Genomic DNA, 20,442 nt, shown 5'->3' on the forward strand with positions numbered 1-20,442 from the left:
GACACTGGCTCCATCCTGTCCACTTCAATCAGAGTCTCTAGGGGTGGAAGCTGAACACTGATTTTTCTTTAAGTTTCCCAGGTGATTCTCATGTGCACATAGAGTGGAGAACCTGACAGGACACTGTGAAGGGCTTTAAATTACATCTAGGCATGGTTTTAGAAAACTCATCTTGCAAGGAAGACAGGGTCACTGTCGGTCAACTGATGCAGCACACAGGTGAGGGCTGAAAAGCACCTGGAATAGGACAAAGGTTGCAGGAAGGGAGAGGAGAGGAAATTTATGATGACCACTGTATAGGAGAAAAAACAGCTTTCAGTTTAAGATTCATTGTCTGGAGAGAGATGGAAGGTAGTCAGGATTGGTCTGATGTTCCCAGCTGAGGTAACTAGAAATGTCCCAGATGGACAAACAGACAGAAGCAAAGGTCTGGGGTTCTGCTTTGTACGTGTGGAATATGAATTGGTGCCTGGATGTCCAGTTAGAGAGCACACAGCTGGATAGACCTGTTCAATGCTTGAGGATAGGCCAGGTGGAAATAACTGGTAGCTTGACAGCTGTGTGTCATTATTTCTTTTAATCACTTATTGAGAAGAGCCTCCAAAAAGTCAGTCTTATAAGTTAGAAAGGTGTTACGAGTGTTCAAAGCAAAGGGTGGGCCCTATCCCAGATCACCTCCTGGGATAGGGGGCCACGTGGCCCCCCAAGTGTCCTGATCGCAGGTGGTTCCTCAGCATTCTAAAATTAGCAGAGCAGCTGTGCTTGGTGGATGTTGCAGCTCACTTGGCCAAGAGCAAAGCCTTCCTGCCGTGGGCTCTGTTTGTGTGTATAGGGCAGAGATCAAGCAGTCTGTGTTTCTTTGAAGAATTTCCCCAGGAGCTGTGTGTCACGCCAGTGTGCTCAAAGATGGCAGAAGACGTCTTCTGTTGCCGGGTGAAAAGGAAAGAATGAGGGCGGAGGGGTAAGACTGGAAAGAAACCTTGTGGAAGGGCTGATTTTCAAGAAAGTTCACTGTAGAAAAAACTCTGTAAAGACAGGTAAGGAGTTCACAATCAGTTCAGCTCAAAAACTGGAAACTTGCTGTTGGATTCTGTGTTTTGTCCAGAAGGGTGATCTATGCATGCTTTCTTGTGAGCTGGGATGTGGCTTGGAGAGAAAGAGTGCTTCCCTAGCATGCCCAAGGCCCCGGGTTCAATCCCCAAAATCCCCAAAAAAGAAGGCTTCCCAACAAATAAATGCTTCCTTTTTGTGGGTTCAGACTCTCTGGGGAGATTTGCCCTGACCTTCAACTCTGATGCCAACTCTACCAACCCAAGAGATTTGAGGAGGGGTCCGTAGAAGTAGGTGGAAGGTCTCTTTGTGTATTTCTTATTGAAAAGAAAACTCCATTATTTATGCATACAACATATGTAAACTCATTTTATTATCTTTACATAAAACCAACCCTCAAAACGGATAATAGGCTGGAGAGGACATTAGGAGGGAGGGGTGGTAAATGACACAATATGTCACCCTGGTAGACTATGTTGGGTTCTCCCCCTGCTTAAGCTTTTGTCTATGAATTATTTATGCAGAGGAAGCAGGACTGGGAAAGCTTTAAAAACAGCAAGGGGAAGGATTCACTACCTGAGTGAAAAGTGAATTGCTAACAAGCTGCAGGAGTATGTAAACCCAGGAGCAGAGCGTCTATCAGGGGTATCCCCCAGAGCGGCAGGGAATGGGACAGGAGGAGAAGACAGGCGGGATGTGACCAGAGCACCCAAGAACTGAACACATCCTGTGTGTTTGGACTATTCTTTTTGTAATCTGGGTCGTGTTCTCTAGTGAACCGCTGGATGAACATAGGTGTGCTTCCACAGCTAGGAAAGCAGGAAAGCAGCCAGTCCACTCACGAGCAAGGGCAAAGAGAGCCCCAGGGGAGAGGAAATACTGCAGCTGGAGCTGACTCTCATTCGGGAGCACTTCGGAAGGGGAAAGTAGAGGACAGGCAGGACTGCTGATGCATCCAGCCCCTCCTGTCAAAACTTACTTCTCAGTTTTGTTGACTATTCTATATGTGATCCTCTAGTGGCCGGGAGACAAGACCAGGCAGTGACTCTGCATCTCTACTTCACATCTAATGAACTGGCCACGGCACCGCTTCTTGTCCTCCAACCCCAGACTCAGGACCATGGCTGTTTTCCTTCAGTCCTCTTCTCCTGAGAGCCAGACCTCAGGGTGCCTCAATTGGTAGCTTATGCTTCAAAGGTACTTGTGGACAGCCTGAGTCAGTCACAGACAACTCACTGGGTATAGAAGAGGAATTTGTAAGTGCCCAGCTATCTTGGAGAATTGCCTAGGGTTGCTACCTACAGAGACAATGTATTCCTCATCTTTATATGAGCTCCCTTTTCATCCACTCAGTTGCAAAAGCTAAAACACAAAACTCCATAATAACATGAGTTCAGAAAGGGGCGTATGGATGTTTCTGCAGGTGTTAACCCACAATGCTCCTTTGTCTTAACAAATTGAGAATGAATCTGCTCTTATTTGAGGGCATGGGAATGACATGTGTCCTGTGGCATTTCAGTCTCAGTTACAAAGCTGCTTAAAGTGGGTTTCTGGGGTGGGGTGTGGGTGCGTGGGGTAACTGCTGAAACCATGAAGGGGACAATGAAGAAGGATGATCTGCATTTAAGGACTCCGTCTCCTCCTTTCCTCCTTGTTCCTAGTCTGAGAAACATATGGAGACACTCTTAGAATCTCTGTTGCTAACCAGCATTTACAGAGAGACTAGTACTACACACCCTGCTAAATGCTTAACACACACTCACACACATTTGCTCCTGGAAACAGTTCTGTGGCACAGGTGTCTATGACCTCATTTTACAGAGGAAGAGTTGCTTGGAAGGTTAAGTAGCTTGCCTGATGGCTGAGTGGAGTGGGATTCCAACTCAGCTCACTGATGCTGAAGTCCATGTGCTCTCTCTTGGCCTTGTTATTTCCTGGGGAAGAACTCTGCTGGGGTGTGTTTGTGTTGGGGTGTGTGTGCTGCTGAGGATCGAGCCAGGGCCTGGTGTGTGCTGAGCAAATGCTCTACAATTCCTACCTCTGGGAAAGAGCTGAATTCCTTTTTTGTTTTTTAAGGTTTGAGAGAATGAATGAAATACACATAAAAGGCTTTAATAGTTCTAAATTAAAGTTTCTGTAAGTCTTCAATTCATAAGTAAAAAAAAATTGACAGGGATATGTTAAAAATCTCACAAATTTATCATGTATAGGAATTTTCAGACTTAGAAATTGCAAACATGGATTAAGACTGTTTTGCCTCAGATTCCAAATTGACTAATTTGCTATTAGCACCATGGCTTTCCACAATAGAACTCTCAGCATGAAGAGCTTACGGCCACAATTTTAAAAAGGGCTGTTGGTGAAGGAACTATGAACTTCCAACTGATTTGACTTAAAACAGATTTAAACAAATGATCCATGACTGCTTTACAAGATTCTTGTGAGATGCACCAAGACAGCAAAATTAGTTCCCATTTTCTGTAGGGAAGGAAGTATCTCATTTGATTCAAATCAATACAACAGTCCTCAGGATTTGGAGACCTGACTTAGTCTGTAGACTTGAATCAGGCCAAGGTATAACAGGGTAAGCTTTAGCTGTCTTAAGGAAGTCACACATTTTCCAGACAAATGTGACTACTTCACAGGGGCTCTGAGGGTTAGTCCTCTGACCTCAATTATTCTGCAAAAGAAGTGAGAGTGCAGGACTGATCTTTGAATTATGACAGGCCTCTCAGCATTGCAGGAGTTGACCTCAAATCTATCTAAATTCTCTGAGTAGATAGTTTTGGTGTGTTTGGTTCTGAAGTGATCTAGACAAAGATATGGTTTCCATGGCTACTCTTAAAAGATATCTGGCTACCAGCAAAGTCCTCCGATAAACAGATACTACAGAAAGGGAGAAGAAGGAATATCTCTTTTCACCATCTACTCCTTCTGGATAAGATTTTCCTATTTGACTATGCTTTTCACATTGGTTCACTCAGGTGTGGAAGATACTAGAGTCATGGAGGTCTATCTAAGTGAGACAGGTGCCAAAGGGGCAAAACTCCTATACTAATGCATCTTCAAAGCTTCAAAGCGTCCTTTCCTTTGGCTGTAGCTAAGCGTGGAAGCATTCCTGTCTACCATCTTTCCTTCTTGAACTATGACCTTAAACTGAGCATGCTCGGTAAGGTACATATTGAATGTAGCATGCTTGGGAATGGGCCCCTCCCACAGCATCTTCCCGTATGAAGATATCTAGGCTCCCTAAATAAAACCTTTGTGCTTCCTAGGTTCAAGGTGGGCATCACTTTGGAAATAACTCCCATGTTCTCCCTACCCGCGGATGAATCTTTCTCCACTGTTTTCTCTCTCGGTCGTGCTTGTTTTAGCTTGGTACCCACCAAGATGTGAACCCATTGTGTTTGGTTACAGATCCAGGGCATGTACACGCCCTCATTTCAGCTCATATCAAGTGCCCATGAACTCAAGGAAAGGAAAAATCAGAGTCAGGATTATTTGCTTCACAGCTACTCTGTGGCTTCTGGGGTGTAGGTGGGGCACCAGGCTGGGGTGGTGGTGGATGTGGATGGTGGGGTGTGTGTTGCCCATGTCTCCTGACCTGTCTGGGTCTGATAATGATGGAGAAAGGGAGAAGGGATCATCTCAGTGTTTGGCTGCTTCAGGGTTTGAGGAGCAAAGGAGGACAAGGAGGACAGTAGTTCCTTAAGATTCCAGAGGAGCCTACAGAAAGTTACTTTGACCAGAGTGGCTGGCAAGCCCAAGAGGTCATCCACATCTTCCCGATGACTGGTGGATGCTCCATCTAATCTGTAGACCATTTTCAAATTTGTTGGTATGAAATGACCCTTGTATGGAACTGAGCAGAGGTCACAAAATGGCAGTGTGATATTGCAAAAAATATGTGATAGTTCCTAAAATCCTTGACTTCTTCAGAGTGACAAGTGGATCTTAGGATGACATGACTGGTGACTAGGAGCCCCTAGCTGTTTTTAGGATAGGTGCTGGTCACTGGAGAAACCAATGAAGGATTTGAGGCTTAGGACTTTCAGCCTTGACCCTCAGTCTTTGGGCAAAGAGAGGGCTGAAGGTTGTGTTGATTGCCAATGGCCAAAGACAATCTTGTCTGCATAAGAAAGCTTCTATAAACAACCAAAAGTGTAAGGGGAGCAATGACAAGGTGACTCCATTTTGGCTGAGGGAGACACTTTAGAAGCAGACATGAAAAGGGACATGGGAAACAACAGGTTTCTCAGAGAAATAACAAGCCTCTGACCAAAATAACAAAATGCAGCTGCAAGATGTAGGCCCCAAGGCCAGGACCTTCCCAGAGTGTTCTGTTCTATAAGGAAAGGGAGGGGCAAGTGGCCGGTTCAGTGAGAAGCTGACTCGGTGCCAACCAACCACAAATATAGTTTCAGGATAGAATAGTTGGACCTGAGCCGGGAAGAACCCTGTATCGCTCCTAGACTCCAGCTATACTATGGCTTAGCTCTTTTCACTAGGCCCTCCTGTGTACAGAGCTTTTGTTGTCCTTTCAATAAACTTTGTGCTCGCTTTATTCTTAACTCCTGGTCAGGGGTCTTCAATCATTGACTACACCAGGACACATACTTGGGGTCAACAATCTAGTATCAAAAGGACTGGCTTCTGAGAGCTTCCCAGGTACTGAACAGGTAGAGATTCCAGGAGGCGGGTGCACTGTAAAAGACATGGAAGCCCCTTGCCCTGTCCATTTCTTCCTTCTGGCTCTTGATCTCTGTCCTTTGTAACATCTTTTATAATAAATGGGTGACTATAGGTAAAGTGTTTCTCTTAGTTCTGTGAAACATCCTATCAAATTAATGGAACCCAAGGAGACAGTCATGGAAACTCTGATCTGTGGTCAATTGGTTAGAAGCTGGGACTTACAACTGGCGTCTGAAGTGAGGACAGTCTCGTGGGACTGAGCCTTCAACCTGTGGTATGTAATGCTGTCTCCAGGTGGTTAAGTGTCAGAACGGATACCCGGTTGGTGTTTGCTACAACTTGCTTGGTGTGTGGGGGACTTCTACCCACCCCACAGCTAATGTCAGGGTTGTTATGCTGAGTGATGAGAATGAAGAGGAAAACCACTATTTTCCCTATCTCTTTAGGAACCTGCTAGATCCTACCGTTGGATAAAATGATTTGACCCGGTTCAGTACTCATGATAGTCAGCTTTTTTGTTGCTGTAACAAAATACCTGAGAAAAGCAACTTAGAAGGAGGAAAGATTTATTTTGGTTCATGGTTTTCATAGGTTTCAGACCATGGTCACTTGATCTGATTGCTGTGGACTGTGATGTGATCATGGCAGAGAGGACATACTTGAGCAGGGATGCTCACTTCGTATCAACCAGGAAGCAGAGAGACATGTACTTCATTCATATCCAATACTTATTTTTAAAAGTATTTTTTTAAAAATTAAATCCTCTCAAAAACCAAGATACTTAGCTCACCTCAGATTTCTGACTTCTCTGGCCACTTTGGGCCTCATTATTTTTTATTATTATTATTATTTTTTTTTTTTTGTGGTACTGGGGTTTGAACTCAGGGCCTCTACCACTTGAGCACTCCACCAATCCTTGTTTTGTGTTGGATATTTTCGAGTTAGGTTCTCACAAGCTATTTACCTGGGGCTGGCTTCGAACTGTGAGCCTCCTGATCTCTGACTCCTGAGTAGCTAGGATTACAGGTGTGGTCCACTGGTGCCTGGCAGGGACCTCATTCTCTTATGACATCAAGAACCCAGCACTAAGTCTGGCAGCAACTTCAGGTAAGCACACACTCCTTCCAGGCCCCAGTCTCCAAGTCCTCACTCACATGGCAGATGCACAAGCACCTGAACCCTACCTGTGACACTCTTTTACTATTTTCCTGGCCCCTCTAGTCATCTGAAATTTTACCCCATGAAGTTAAAGAGTCAATCTGGCCCAAATGAGGAAAATGAACATTATAATACAAAGACCAACATTCTTCTACTTAAATGCATTTTTTATACCTGAGAAAGGATTTTCATAATCTCCCTAATTACATGTCTGCTCCATTTTATTCTTTCTTCTATTGCATTTTCAAGAGCTCTCACAATAGAAATTGCCTGAAAGAGCCAACTGCACTTATATAATTAGCATTATAATATTGGTCAGGATAAATTAGCATTGCACAAACACAAAATGAACAGAGGGAACCATTTCTCATTAACTGAAAGAGGTCAGACAATGTAGATTATGTACAGAGATGCTAGTTTGGTCTAAAGTACTCTGCTCTGATTAAAATAGAAATAAAATAGCTGAATTAAAATAGAACAGCTGCTAAGCCTACTGATCTCATAAGTCGACAAGGGTGGTGAGGGCCGCTGAGGGTGAGGTCTGAGTCTCATCCAAGAGGAGGCACAGTAATGTCCCCATCCACAGCCAAATTATTAGCTAGTCAAGTGAGTATTCTTAGCCAAACTCCATTAATTAATTGGATTGTTTGCTTCTGTTCTGCATTGTTTTTTAATGTGCCTTTACATGATCACCCTTCAGTGCTACACAAAACCAGTCCCCAAATACAGCTGTTTAGTATAGTCTAGTTGAATTTGAAAATGTGTTTGCTCAAAAGATCACTGGGAACCAGGAAATTCTAGCTTCTAGTTTGGCTTCACTGCTAGTTTGCTCTATAATGCGGAGCAGGTGATTTCTGCTCTTATTTTCCAAGTCTCTCACTGTGCAGGAATCCTGGGAATAATGCTTGAGTTGGAGGTCTGCACAAAAGCCTTTTTTTTTTTTTTTTTAATGAAGGCAGAGAGGGAAGCGAGACGGCCTGGAAGTCCCTTGAAAAGTATGAGCTGTTCTAGTTCACATCTGCCTTCAAGGTACTCTCTTAGTCGTCAAAAGGGGTTGTGGCTTTAGTCTTGTGAGGAAAGGTAGCCAACTTTAAAAAATAGATGCACTTCAAAAGTTCTAAATATGAAGACACAGGAAAGAACATAGATGAGTACAGTGCTTCCGATCAGAATGAGGAACGAGGATGAAAAAGATGTAACTGAAGCTGCAGCTTAACTGCATTGTTCAAACACAGACCCTAGGCATCTGGTTGTTTGGCTTGATTGAAGAGAACCAGCCAAGCTGGGTGTGGTGGTTCACTCTAGTAATCCCATCATTTGGAAGGCTGAGACATGAGAATCACAGTTTCAAGGCCAGTCTGGACAATGTAATGAGACATTTCCTTAAAATCAAAAATAAAAAAGGCCATCCAGGCACCAGTGGCTCATACCTGTAATTCTAGCTACTTGGAAGACAGATTGGGAGGATCAAGGTTCAAGGCCAAACCAGGACAAATGGTTTGTGAGACCCCATCTCCAAAATTATCAGAGCAGAATGGACTGATGATGTGGTTCAAGGGGGTAGAGCACCTGCTTTGCAAGCCCAAAGCCCTGAGTTTAAACCCCAGTCCCACTAATAAAAATTTAAAAGTGAAACAAAATATAAAGGGGTGGGGATGTAGTTCAGGGGTAGAGCACTTGCCCAGCATGTGAAAGGCACTAAATTCAATCCCCAGCACCAAAGAAGTGTAGCTGAATGACTGTCCCTAAGGAGAGGAGTCGGATCCATTTGCCTGCTATTTCAGGGTCCTGCGTTAATTTAGTCAACAGGTATGTAGTGAGCCTACTTCAATGCAGAGACCCTACCTAATAACAACACTGACCAATGCCCCTTCCCAATGTCAAGTTTCCGGTTTGCCAGGTCTCCAGCCGCCTACCACCAGGACTGAAATCTTATCAAAGAAGCATGTGCTTGAGATGAAAACGCAAACTGAAAAGAAAACATCTGTATGTACAAGGTACATGGAGACCTCTAAATAGTGGCCCAGGCACATACTTCTGCCATGCATCCATCACACACTCATTTTACTGGGGTGCCATAATTTCCTCTTTCACCTCACCCCACATATCTGCTTTTCTGTTATTTATTTTTGTAGCACTGGGGTTTGAACTCAGGGCTCACACTAGGCAGGCACTCTTACCACTTGAGCCACTCCACCAACCCTTTCTTGTAACGGGCATTTTCAAGATAGTGTCTCCTGAACTAATTGCCTTGGTTGGCTTTAAACCGTGATCCTCTTGATTTCTGCCTCCTGAGAGGCTAGGATTATAGGCGTGAGCCACTGGTACCTGACTTACTTTGTTTTTGAAGTGACATGAACTTGTGTTTTCTTATTGTCTTTCAGAAGATACCGTGGGATGTGGAAAGGCATTAAATCCTACTCTCTATGCTGGTGACCCCTATTATTTTCTCCCCTTTCAAGAACAAGACAAAGGCAAGATGCCCAGATCTTTATCTGCTTTTAAATAATGCATGTTTAGTGATGTGCAGGTTTGGGGTTTGGGGAGAGAGGAAAAGACTTAAAGTCACTCAGGAAGAGACTTTTTTTTTGTAGTTTTTGTTAGTGTGGGACAATTCTGCCAACCAGGGCAGGATGGAGCTGTCAGGGGAAGTCCATCAAGGGACCTCCCTGGACCCGACCCAGTGCCCGTGGGAGGAAGGACGTGTCCATTGGCCTGCCTTGCTTCTGGGAGATGAGTGCAAAAGCCACCCTTACCCATAGCACGAGGGTGTTTCTTCTTCCTTCTGAAAACAACACTTTCCTGACCAAGGACTCAGTGGGTGGAACATGTTTGCTCTCTTCTGAGTAGCAAAACAAACATACAAGCTTTCCTCTGAGGAGCATCACAGCTGCCTTATCTGCCTTGCTCAAGGGACAGATACACTGCTCTGCCTTGTGTCCTTGGTCATCCATGCTGCTCAGCTCTGCCTGCTGCAGATTCTAGGACCCTGGCTCCCACCCCTTGGCCTTGGCAGGGAGATTGTCCCCTTCACAGTAGGGAGTTCTGAATGTTGTTGAGCCCCCAGGCCTTGCTCCTTATCACTCTGGGGTATTTTCTTTGAATGCAATGCAGTCTCTCAGATTCTCATATCCCAAGAAGCTGCTCTCTGTCTGATGGAACATTCTGTTGCTGTCCACTGGAAGCCTGTCTTATTTTGTTCTTTTCAACAGGGAATGTTTTCATCAGGGCCTATGAGTTGCAAAGGGTCCATGCTCAGAGAGAGGGTGGCTTTGTCTCCCCCTTTTCATGACCTCTGGAAGAGTTCTGCTGAGGCTCCAGACAAGACACAATGGGGAGAAACGCTGCGTGCTGCTCTGACAGTGCTCTGGGATTAGCCAGAAACTGTTGCCAGGCTGCCTGGCTGTAGTAAAATGTCATCTCTACATTCTGGATATGACGAGCTTGTTTAGTTAATGCTAGCAGGGAAAACAGAGTTTGTGTGTGTGTGTGTGTGTGTGTGTGTGTGTGTGAGAGAGAGAGAGAGAGGAGAAAACAGGCATGCAGACAAGCGACAGTGTTCAGCTGCTTTGACACTGAGAGCTAAACCTACTGTTAGATCCCAAAAGCCATCAGCCAATTGAGTCTCGTTGGTGGCCTTCTACAGAGGTGGCCAAAAGCCCCCCAAACACAGAGGTAGTGCTGAGTTCTATGCTGTTAACTCAGGTTCTTAGGAAGGCACGTAGAGACTCCTAACATTTGTTAATAATGACGTAGCAGCCTCTAGGCTTGGGGCTTTAATGTAAGTTACTAAACAAACTCACAACTTAGAGCTAGGTATTCTAACTACTGTGCATACACGATTTCCTTTTAGTTATACTCACGTGGTTTGATTCTTGCTTAGTTAGGTCACTGCTCAAATGTCCCTTGACAAGCTTTTCCTGAGCCCCTACCCATAACCTTAGCACCTGTCATTCTCTATTAGATAACCCCTTTGTCACTGTGACCATCTAGATGAACATCTTCCTCCAATTTGTTAATTCTTCCATATGTTTAGTTTAGAATCTATCAAATTGAGTGTCCCCTCCCTGCCATGATTTCTAATTTTATATCAACTTATTTCATTTCCACCTTGTTTATTTCATGTTATTCACCAAATGTCAGAATATATTGGTGGTATATCTTTTCATAGACATAATTCCACTGGGCATGTTGAAAACTGTCTATAAGCCCAGCTACTTGGTCCTTTCCTTCCCTTCTTTTCCCTTCCCTTCCCTTTCTCCTTTCCTTCCCTTCCCTTTCTCCTTTCCTTCCCTTCCCCTTCTCCTTTCCTTTCCTTCTCTTCCCTTCCCTTCCCTTTCCTTTCCTTTCTCCTTTCCTTCTTTCTTTCTTTTTCTCTCTCCCTCCCTCTCTCATTATTTTCTTTCTTTCCAGTACTTGGGCTTGAACTTGGGCCTACACCTTGAGCCACTTCACCTTTTTTGTGATGGATTTTTTCGAGATAGGGTCTTGTGAACTATTTGCCTGGGCAGGCTTCTAACCCCAATCCTCCTGATCTCTGCTAGGATTATAAGTGTGAGCCACTGGTGCCTGACCTTTTTTTTTGTTCCTGGGGTTTGAACTCCAGGCATCGTGCTTGCTGAGGCAGGCACTCTACCACTTGAATCATTCCACCAGCCCTTCATAGCTTTGGGAGGATTGTAGTTCAAGGCCAGCCTGGGCAAAAAGTTAGTGAGACCCCCACCTCAACTAACACACCTCTGTAATCTCAGCTATGTTGGAGTCATAGGAAGGAAGATTACCAGTTTGAGGCTGCCCTGGGGCAAAAAAAAAAAAATGTAATTATTTATCTTTTCATGTGTTCTATATGTATTTTTAAGTCTTCACATTTTTTATTATTTTGTTTTTTATGGAAAAGCTCATATTCCAATTATTTCTTTTATTTATTTATTTTTGGTGGCAGTACTGGAGTTTGAACTCAGGGCCTCAAACTTGCTAGGCAGGCGCTCTACCACTTGAGCCACTCCATCAGCCCACCCATCCCCCCACCCCTCTACCCCTACTTTCTTTCTCTTTCTTTTTTTCTTTCCTTCCTTCCTTCCTTTCTTTTTTTTTTCTCATGAACTTATATGATTCCTTTATTTGATTCTCATGTTTGACTAATTATCAGAATAATCCAGGAATATTTTTTTTCATTTTTCTTTTATTATTCATATGTGCATACAAGGCTTGGTTCATTTCTCCCCCCTGCCCCCACCCCCTCCCTTACCACCCACTCCCCCCCCTCCCGCTCCCCCCCCTCAATACCCAGCAGAAACTATTTTGCCCTTATTTCTAATTTTGTTGTAGAGAGAGTATAAGCAATAATAGGAAGGAACAAGGGTTTTTGCTGGTTGAGATAAGGATAGCTATACAGGGCATTGACTCACATTGATTTCCTATGCGTGTGTGTTACCTTCTAGGTTAATTCTTTTTGATCTAACCTTTTCTCTAGTTCCTGGTCCCCTTTTCCTATTGGCCTCAGTTGCTTTAAGGTATCTGCTTTAGTTTCTCTGCGTTAAGGACAACAAATGCTAGCTAGTTTTTTAGGTGTCTTACCTATCCTCACCCCTCCCTTGTGTGCTCTCGCTTTTATCATGTGCTCAAAGTCCAATCCCCTTGTTGTGTTTGCCCTTGATCTAATGTCCACACATGAGGGAGAACATACGATTTTTGGTCTTTTGGGCCAGGCTAACCTCACTCAGAATGATGTTCTCCAATTCCATCCATTTACCAGCGAATGATAACATTTCGTTCTTCTTCATGGCTGCATAAAATTCCATTGTGTATAGATACCACATTTTCTTAATCCATTCGTCAGTGCTGGGGCATCTTGGCTGTTTCCATAACTTGGCTATTGTGAATAGTGCCGCAATAAACATGGATGTGCAGGTGCCTCTGGAGTAACAGTCTTTTGGGTATATCCCCAAGAGTGGTATTGCTGGATCAAATGGTAGGTCGATGTCCAGCTTTTTAAGTAGCCTCCAAATTTTTTTCCAGAGTGGTTGTACTAGTCTACATTCCCACCAACAGTGTAAGAGGGTTCCTTTTTCCCCGCATCCTCGCCAACACCTGTTGTTGGTGGTGTTGCTGATGATGGCTATTCTAACAGGGGTAAGGTGGAATCTTAGCGTGGTTTTAATTTGCATTTCCTTTATTGCTAGAGATGGTGAGCATTTTTTCATGTGTTTTCTGGCCATTTGAATTTCTTCTTTTGAGAAAGTTCTGTTTAGTTCACGTGCCCATTTCTTTATTGGTTCATTAGTTTTGGGAGAATTTAGTTTTTTAAGTTCCCTGTATATTCTGGTGATCAGTCCTTTGTCTGATGTATAGTTGGCAAATATTTTCTCCCACTCTGTGGGTGTTCTCTTCAGTTTAGAGACCATTTCTTTTGACGAACAGAAGCTTTTTAGTTTTATGAGGTCCCATTTATCTATGCTATCTCTTAGTTGCTGTGCTGCTGGGGTTTCATTGAGAAAGTTCTTACCTATACCTACTAACTCCAGAGTATTGCCTACTCTTTCTTGTATCAACTTAAGAGTTTGGGGTCTGATATTAAGATCCTTGATCCATTTTGAGTTAATCTTGGTATAGGGTGATATACATGGATCTAGTTTCAGTTTTTTGCAGACTGCTAACCAGTTTTCCCAGCAGTTTTTGTTGAAGAGGCTGCTATTTCTCCATCGTATGTTTTTAGCTCCTTTGTCAAAGATAAGTTGCTTATAGTTGTGTGGCTTCATATCTGGATCCTCTATTCTGTTCCACTGGTCTTCATGTCTGTTTTTGTGCCAGTACCATGCTGTTTTTATTGTTATTGCTTTGTAATATAGTTTGAAGTCAGGTATTGTGATACCTCCTGCATTGTTCTTTTGACTGAGTATTGCCTTGGCTATTCGTGGCCTCTTGTGTTTCCATATAAATTTAACAGTAGATTTTTCAATCTCTTTAATGAATGTCATTGGAATTTTGATGGGAATTGCATTAAACATGTAGATTACTTTTGGGAGTATCGACATTTTTACTATGTTGGTTCTACCAGTCCATGAGCATGGGAGATCTCTCCACTTTCTATAGTCTTCCTCAATCTCTTTCTTCAGAAGTGTATAGTTTTCCTTGTAGAGGTCTTTCACATCTTTTGTTAGGTTTACACCTAGGTATTTGATTTTTTTTGAGGCTATTGTAAATGGAATTGTTTTCATACATTCTTTTTCCGTTTGCTCATTGTTAGTGTATAGAAATGCTAATGATTTTTCTATGTTGATTTTATATCCTGCTACTTTGCTATAGCTATTGATGATGTCTAGAAGCTTCTGAGTAGAGTTTTTTGGGTCTTTAAGGTATAGGATCATGTTGTCTGCAAATAGGGATATTTTGACAGTTTCTTTACCTATTTGTATTCCTTTTATTCCTTCTTCTTGCCTAATTGCTCTGGCTAGGAATTCCAGTACTATGTTGAATAGGAGTGGAGATAGTGGGCATCCTTGTCTGGTTCCTGATTTTAGAGGGAATGGTTTTAGTTTTTCTCCGTTAAGTATAATGCTGGCTGTAGGTTTGTCATATATAGCTTTTATAATGTTGAGGTACTTTCCTTCTATTCCTAGTTTTCTTAGAGCTTTTATCATGAAATGATGTTGGATCTTATCAAAGGCTTTTTCTGCATCTATTGAGATGATCAAGTGGTTTTTGTCTTTGCTTCTGTTAATGTGGTTTAGTACGTTTATTGATTTTCGTATGTTGAACCACCCCTGCATCCCTGGGATGAAGCCTACCTGATCGTGGTGAATAATCTTTTTGATGTGTTGCTGAATTCGATTTGCCATTATTTTGTTGAGGATTTTTGCATCAATGTTCATTAAGGAGATTGGCCTATAGTTCTCCTTTTTGGAGGTGTCTTTGCCTGGTTTTGGGATAAGTGTAATAGTGGCTTCATAAAATGTGTTCGGCAGTTTTCCTTCCCTTTCTATTTCGTGGAACAGTTTAAGGAGGGTTGGTATCAGTTCTTCTTTAAAGGTCTGATAGAATTCAGCAGAGAATCCATCAGGTCCTGGACTTTTCTTTTTGGGGAGACTCTTGATTGCTGCTTCAATTTCATTTTGTGTTATAGGTCTATTCAGGTGATTAATTTCCTCTGGTTCAGTTTTGGATGATCATATGTATCTAGAAATCTGTCCATTTCTTTTAGATTTTCAAATTTATTTGAATATAGGTTCTCAAAGTAGTCTCTGATGATTTCCTGGACTTCCATGGTGTTTGTTGTTATCTTCCCTTTTGCATTCTTAATTCTACTAATTTGGGTTTTTTCTCTCCTCATTTTAGTCAGGTTTGCCAGAGGTCTATCGATCTTGTTTATTTTTTCAAAGAACCAACTTTTTGTTTCATTAATTCTTTGTATGGTTTTTTTGGTTTCTATTTCGTTGATTTCAGCTCTTATTTTTATTATTTCTCTTCTTCTATTTGTTTTGGGATTTGCTTGTTCTTGTTTTTCTAGGAGTTTGAGATGTATCATTAGGTCATTGATTTGGGATCTTTCAATCTTTTTCATATATGCACTCATGGCTATAAACTTTCCTCTCAAGACTGCCTTAGCTGTGTCCCATAGGTTCTGGTAGGTTGTGTTTTCATTTTCATTGACTTCCAGGAACTTTTTAATTTCCTCTTTTATTGCATCGATGATCCATTCTTCATTAAGTAATGAGTTATTTAGTTTCCAGCTGTTTGCATGTTTTTTGTCTTTACTTTTGTTGTTGAGTTCTACTTTTACTGCATTGTGGTCAGATATTATGCACGGTATTATTTCTATTTTCTTATATTTGCTGAGGCTTGCTTTGTGCCCTAGGATATGATCTATTTTGGAGAAGGTTCCATGGGCTGCTGAGAAGAATGTATATTGTGTAGAGGTTGGATGAAATGTTCTGTAGACATCTACTAGGTCCATTTGATCTATTGCATATTTTAGATCTTGGATTTCTTTATTGAGTTTTTGTTTGGATGACCTATCTATTGATGATAATGGGGTGTTAAAGTCTCCCACAACCACTGTGTTGGCGTTTATATATGCTTTTAGGTCTTTCAGGGTATGTTTGATGAAATTGGGTGCGTTGACATTGGGTGCGTACAGATTGATGATTATTATTTCCTTTTGGTCTATTTCCCCTTTTATTAGTATGGAATGTCCTTCTTTATCTCGTTTGATCAATGTAGGTTTGAAGTCTACTTTGTCAGAGATAAGTATTGCTACTCCTGCCTGTTTTCGGGGGCCATTGGCTTGGTAAATCTTCTTCCAGCCTTTCATCCTAAGCATATGCTTATTTCTGTCTGTGAGATGAGTCTCCTGTAAGCAACAAATTGTTGGATCTTCTTTTTTAATCCATTTTGTCAAACGGTGTCTTTTGATGGGTGAATTAAGTCCATTAACATTAAGCGTTAGTACTGATAGGTATGTGGTGATTCCTGCCATTTAGTTGTCTTAGTTGTTTGAAGGTTTGATTGTGTGTACCTAACTTGATGTTACTCTCTACTGTCTTGCTTTTTCTTATCCTGTGGTTTGGTGCTACCTGTCTTTTCATGGTTAAGTTGGGTGTCACTTTCTGTGTGCAGGATCCCTTTCAGAATCTTTTGTAATGGTGGCTTTGTGGTCACATATTGTTTTAGTTTCTGCTTATCATGGAAGATTTTTATTGCTCCATCTATTTTGAATGATTCCTTCCTTTCTTTCTTTTTTGCAGTACTAGGGTTTGAACTTAAGGCCTACACTTTGAGCCACTCCACTAACCCTTTTCTGTGATGGTTTTTTTTCAGGTAGGGTCTCACCAACTATTTGCCCAGGCTGGCTTCGCACAGACATCCTCCTGACCTCTGCCCCCTGAGTAGCTAGGACTGCAGGTGTGAGCCACTGGCGCCTGGCTCTTGATTTCTTTCTTGATGTAAGATTTCTTCACACTTTTTAAATTGGGATGGCAGGATCCATGTATGTGGAAAGCATCTCCTCCATCTTTCCTTTTCTCTGTGCAGCCTCCTACAGGGCTGTGCCTGAGCACACAGGCTGTACTCCAGGTACTGTTGGCAGAAGGTTTTGCTGTCCACTTGCACTAGCCAGGAAGGCCCTGTTGCTGCCTCTGGTGGCAGTCTCTGGAAATGGCTCTGGCCCTGGCTGCCCAGCCTCATGTGCAGTACTTACTCTGGGGCACCTTTACCTGCAGAAGCCAAATTGACAGGTACTGCTACCCACTTCCAGATCATAGTCCTCAGCTCATTCTCTACTCACTGCTTTGCATTGCGGTTCTGTTCCAAATCCACACACATACAGATCATATTTTTGTTTTGCTTTTTTAAGGTAGGGTCATGCTATGTAGCCCAGACTGGCCTCAAACTCTCCTTTCTCCTGCCTCTGCCTCCCGAGTGCTGGGTTTACAGGCCTGCACCATCACACTCAACAACATAGCTTCTCTCTTACATGTTGTTACCTATCATTGATAAGCATTTGGTGCAGAGGGGGATTTCAAAGCATTCGCTTATGATGCCTCAGATCAGTTGAACAAAGAAGAGGAATGAAGAAGAATATCTATAGTGGTTTGCAGCTGGGAGGTGAAAATGGCAATTATGTACACATTGGAATAGTAATTAATCTAGAGAAGTTTAAGTTCAAACATCATTGGTAAGTTTATGTGCAGGTACCCCATTTGTTGAAATGTAAAGCAAACCATCAAATCAGAGTTGGGTTGAAAGCCCAGGTCACCCCTTCTTCTTCCTCCTTTCCTAAATTCCTTCTCCCTAGTCCCCTTCCCTGTTGATAATTATACGTAGCATAACAAGCCATTCTGGTTTACCGAGGACGGTCCTAGTTTTAGCACTCAAAGCCCTACTTCCTAGGAAAGCCCTCAGTTCCAGACAAGCCTACCCCAGGCAGTCCAAATTGCCTCTTTGTTGGTAGAAGGACAGATCTCACCTTGGTCAAAGATGAGTAAAGCACTGAAAAATGGGTCATGTGGGCAAATGCTATGGAGTGAGGTAAAAGAAACACCATTCCAGAGACTGAGGAAGAGCACACCTCTGAAAATGACTTAACTGTAGGGACCAAAAGATTTGGGGAAACAGGTGGCATCCCGAGTAGACAGAAAAAGGTAGGGGAGGAAAAGAAAAACTAATGGAAACCTTAAGAAACAAATATGTCACGAACCTAGGACTTCCAAGTGCCTGTAACCTCTGAGTATCTACCCTGGACAGACTGCAGCACGTGCTGGGCTCACAGGAGCTTTGAGCACAGCTGCCATCCATGCAGCGATCCCATCCCAACATACTGGCTTATTCCAAACTGAACTTTCACAGAGGGCTATGACATGCTGAGGCCCTATTGTATTTTTTGACATTTTTTATTATCATATTATTGTTGTACTGAGAGGTACATTGTGACATTTACAAAAGTGCTTATAATATGTCATAGTTGAAGTCACCCCTCCATCATTCTCCTTTATCCCTTCTCCCCCCATTCCTGGAATAGTTTCAACAGGTCTCATTTTTCCATCTTCATACATGGGTACAAGTCCTATTGTATTGACAAGCATTTATTTTCTAAATGCAGTCATTCTATTTTGGAAAAACATTAAATTACCATTTCCAAAGGAAGTAAATGAAGCAGGGAAGGCACAGATGGATGGAAACCACTGAATGTTTTCTTGAAATTCCTGCAAGACACTTTGAGAAAACCCATCATACTTTAGAAGAGACGCTTCTTGTTTCTAGGAAAATGATGGGTGGTTGATGACAACAGAGCCTGCTGCCTCTCTCCTCCAGCATTAGCATTTGCTAGGTTGAGCTGTAAGTTTCATGAGGACACAAATGAATGGAGTTTGCCCCAGGACAGGAGTGGTCACTGCTTCTGATATGGTCAACTGAGGATCTAATCCTGACCCCTTCCCTCCAGTTTTCCCTTCCCTCCTCAAAGTCAACAGCTGAGAATTTTCTGTCCTCTTATCCCCACCTCCAAGGAGGTTCACAGCAGAAGAGTGCAGAGGGGAGCAGCCAGTTATTTCTCAACGGATTCATCAAGCATTTATTACACAACCTGGCTTCTTGGGCCACAGTGATAGACCTACTGGTGCAAATGGCCACAAGCTGTGCCAATCACAGATCAAAGCCCACCTCCAGCACAGCTACTGGGTAAGGAGTGGCCATCTGACCCAAGTGGGGGGGGGGGTCCTCCTCATGATGGGAAAACACCATCCTGATGTCTTCAGAGTGGCTAGTCTCTACCACAGTGAGTACTATCTGTCTCTAGGTCATAAATTCCAAGAAGGAGTACATAGTGTTTGTGATATTATAGCACTTTAATTTACCCAGTCCCCTTTGTTGGACATTTAGATTATTTCAACAGTTGTCACTATTGTAAAGAACACAGCAATGAATGTGTATGGAATATGTTATTATTTCTTTAAGGTACATTTCTAATGTCCTTAAAGGTTCTACTACCTCCCAGTACTTCCAAACTGGGGACCAAGCTTCCAGTACAAGAATCTTTAGGGGATACACTCAATCTATGTCTAAACCCTAGTACCCCTTTTTGAGAAAGCCTGGAGTGCAGAGCATGCACGTGGCTGGGAGTCCCCTGGGAAGTGGGCACCCCTGCAGAGCTGGTGTCTTCACTGTCGTCCCTCACGCTGTTCTAAGTGGACGCCTCATGTTGTGACTGAGAGGCCATGGCAGAGTGCCATGGCCTCTCAGCTTGTTTTATTTAAAACAAGAACTCTTTCTTTTATGTTAAATATTTTAATCCATAGAAGAAGTAAAATCGTAGTTTCTCTGATCTGGGTGTGTGTCAGGGAACCCAACATCCCCTTCCTCTCTGAGGATGTCCTGTTAGGTACACAGTTTAAAAAACCACCAGCATAGCCGGAAGAGGCCTGGATTGAAAGTTCTAGTTCCAACTCTGCCACTTGGAAAGAGTGTGGCTTTCAAGAGGTTGCTTAACTTCTCATGTTTGGGTTTTTTTTTTTTTTCCCCATCTGTGAAGTGAAGATAATAACTCTTGTCTACTTCAGAGATTGTTGTGAACATCAGATATGGCTATGTGGGGAAAAGCAGCTGTGAAATGCCAAATTAATGGGAACCATTCTTTATCTCAGTCTCTCCACATTTGCATAGCTTCATGACTTTTTCACATCCATGGTCTAGGGGACAAAGCCACACTGCTTAGCACTCATACAGTATGATATACTGACTTTTATGGTTTCCAAAGAATGGTCTGTTTTGTTTTGTTTTTAGAGATAAGGTCTTGCTATGTAGCCCAGGCTGGCCTGGAACTTGAGCTCCTTCTCTCTCAGCCTCCTGAGTGCTGGGGTCACTGCTGTGCACCACCACACCTGCCAGAAGTGGTCATTTCACAGATGTATTTCCATGCCGTTATTCTTGGTTGCCTTTTCTACTTTTCTCTGACGGACAGACCCACTTCTTCTTGGTCTGTTAGACCCGGATCTATGTACTCAGATGCACTCACCTGGATCTGTCCCTTCGCTATAGGTGCTCCATGTG

The 20,442-nt window shown here is 42.8% G+C and overlaps 1 long non-coding RNA gene across 1 annotated transcript in view; it reads right to left on the reverse strand.

The window, feature by feature from the left end:
- The window catches only part of LOC141413859 (uncharacterized), a 57,261-nt gene that overhangs the window by 735 nt on the left and 36,084 nt on the right, over positions 1-20,442 (reverse strand). The window lies entirely within an intron of this gene.

This window comes from Castor canadensis, chromosome 11 (assembly GCF_047511655.1).
Source record: "Castor canadensis chromosome 11, mCasCan1.hap1v2, whole genome shotgun sequence".
Lineage (NCBI taxonomy): Eukaryota > Metazoa > Chordata > Mammalia > Rodentia > Castoridae > Castor > Castor canadensis.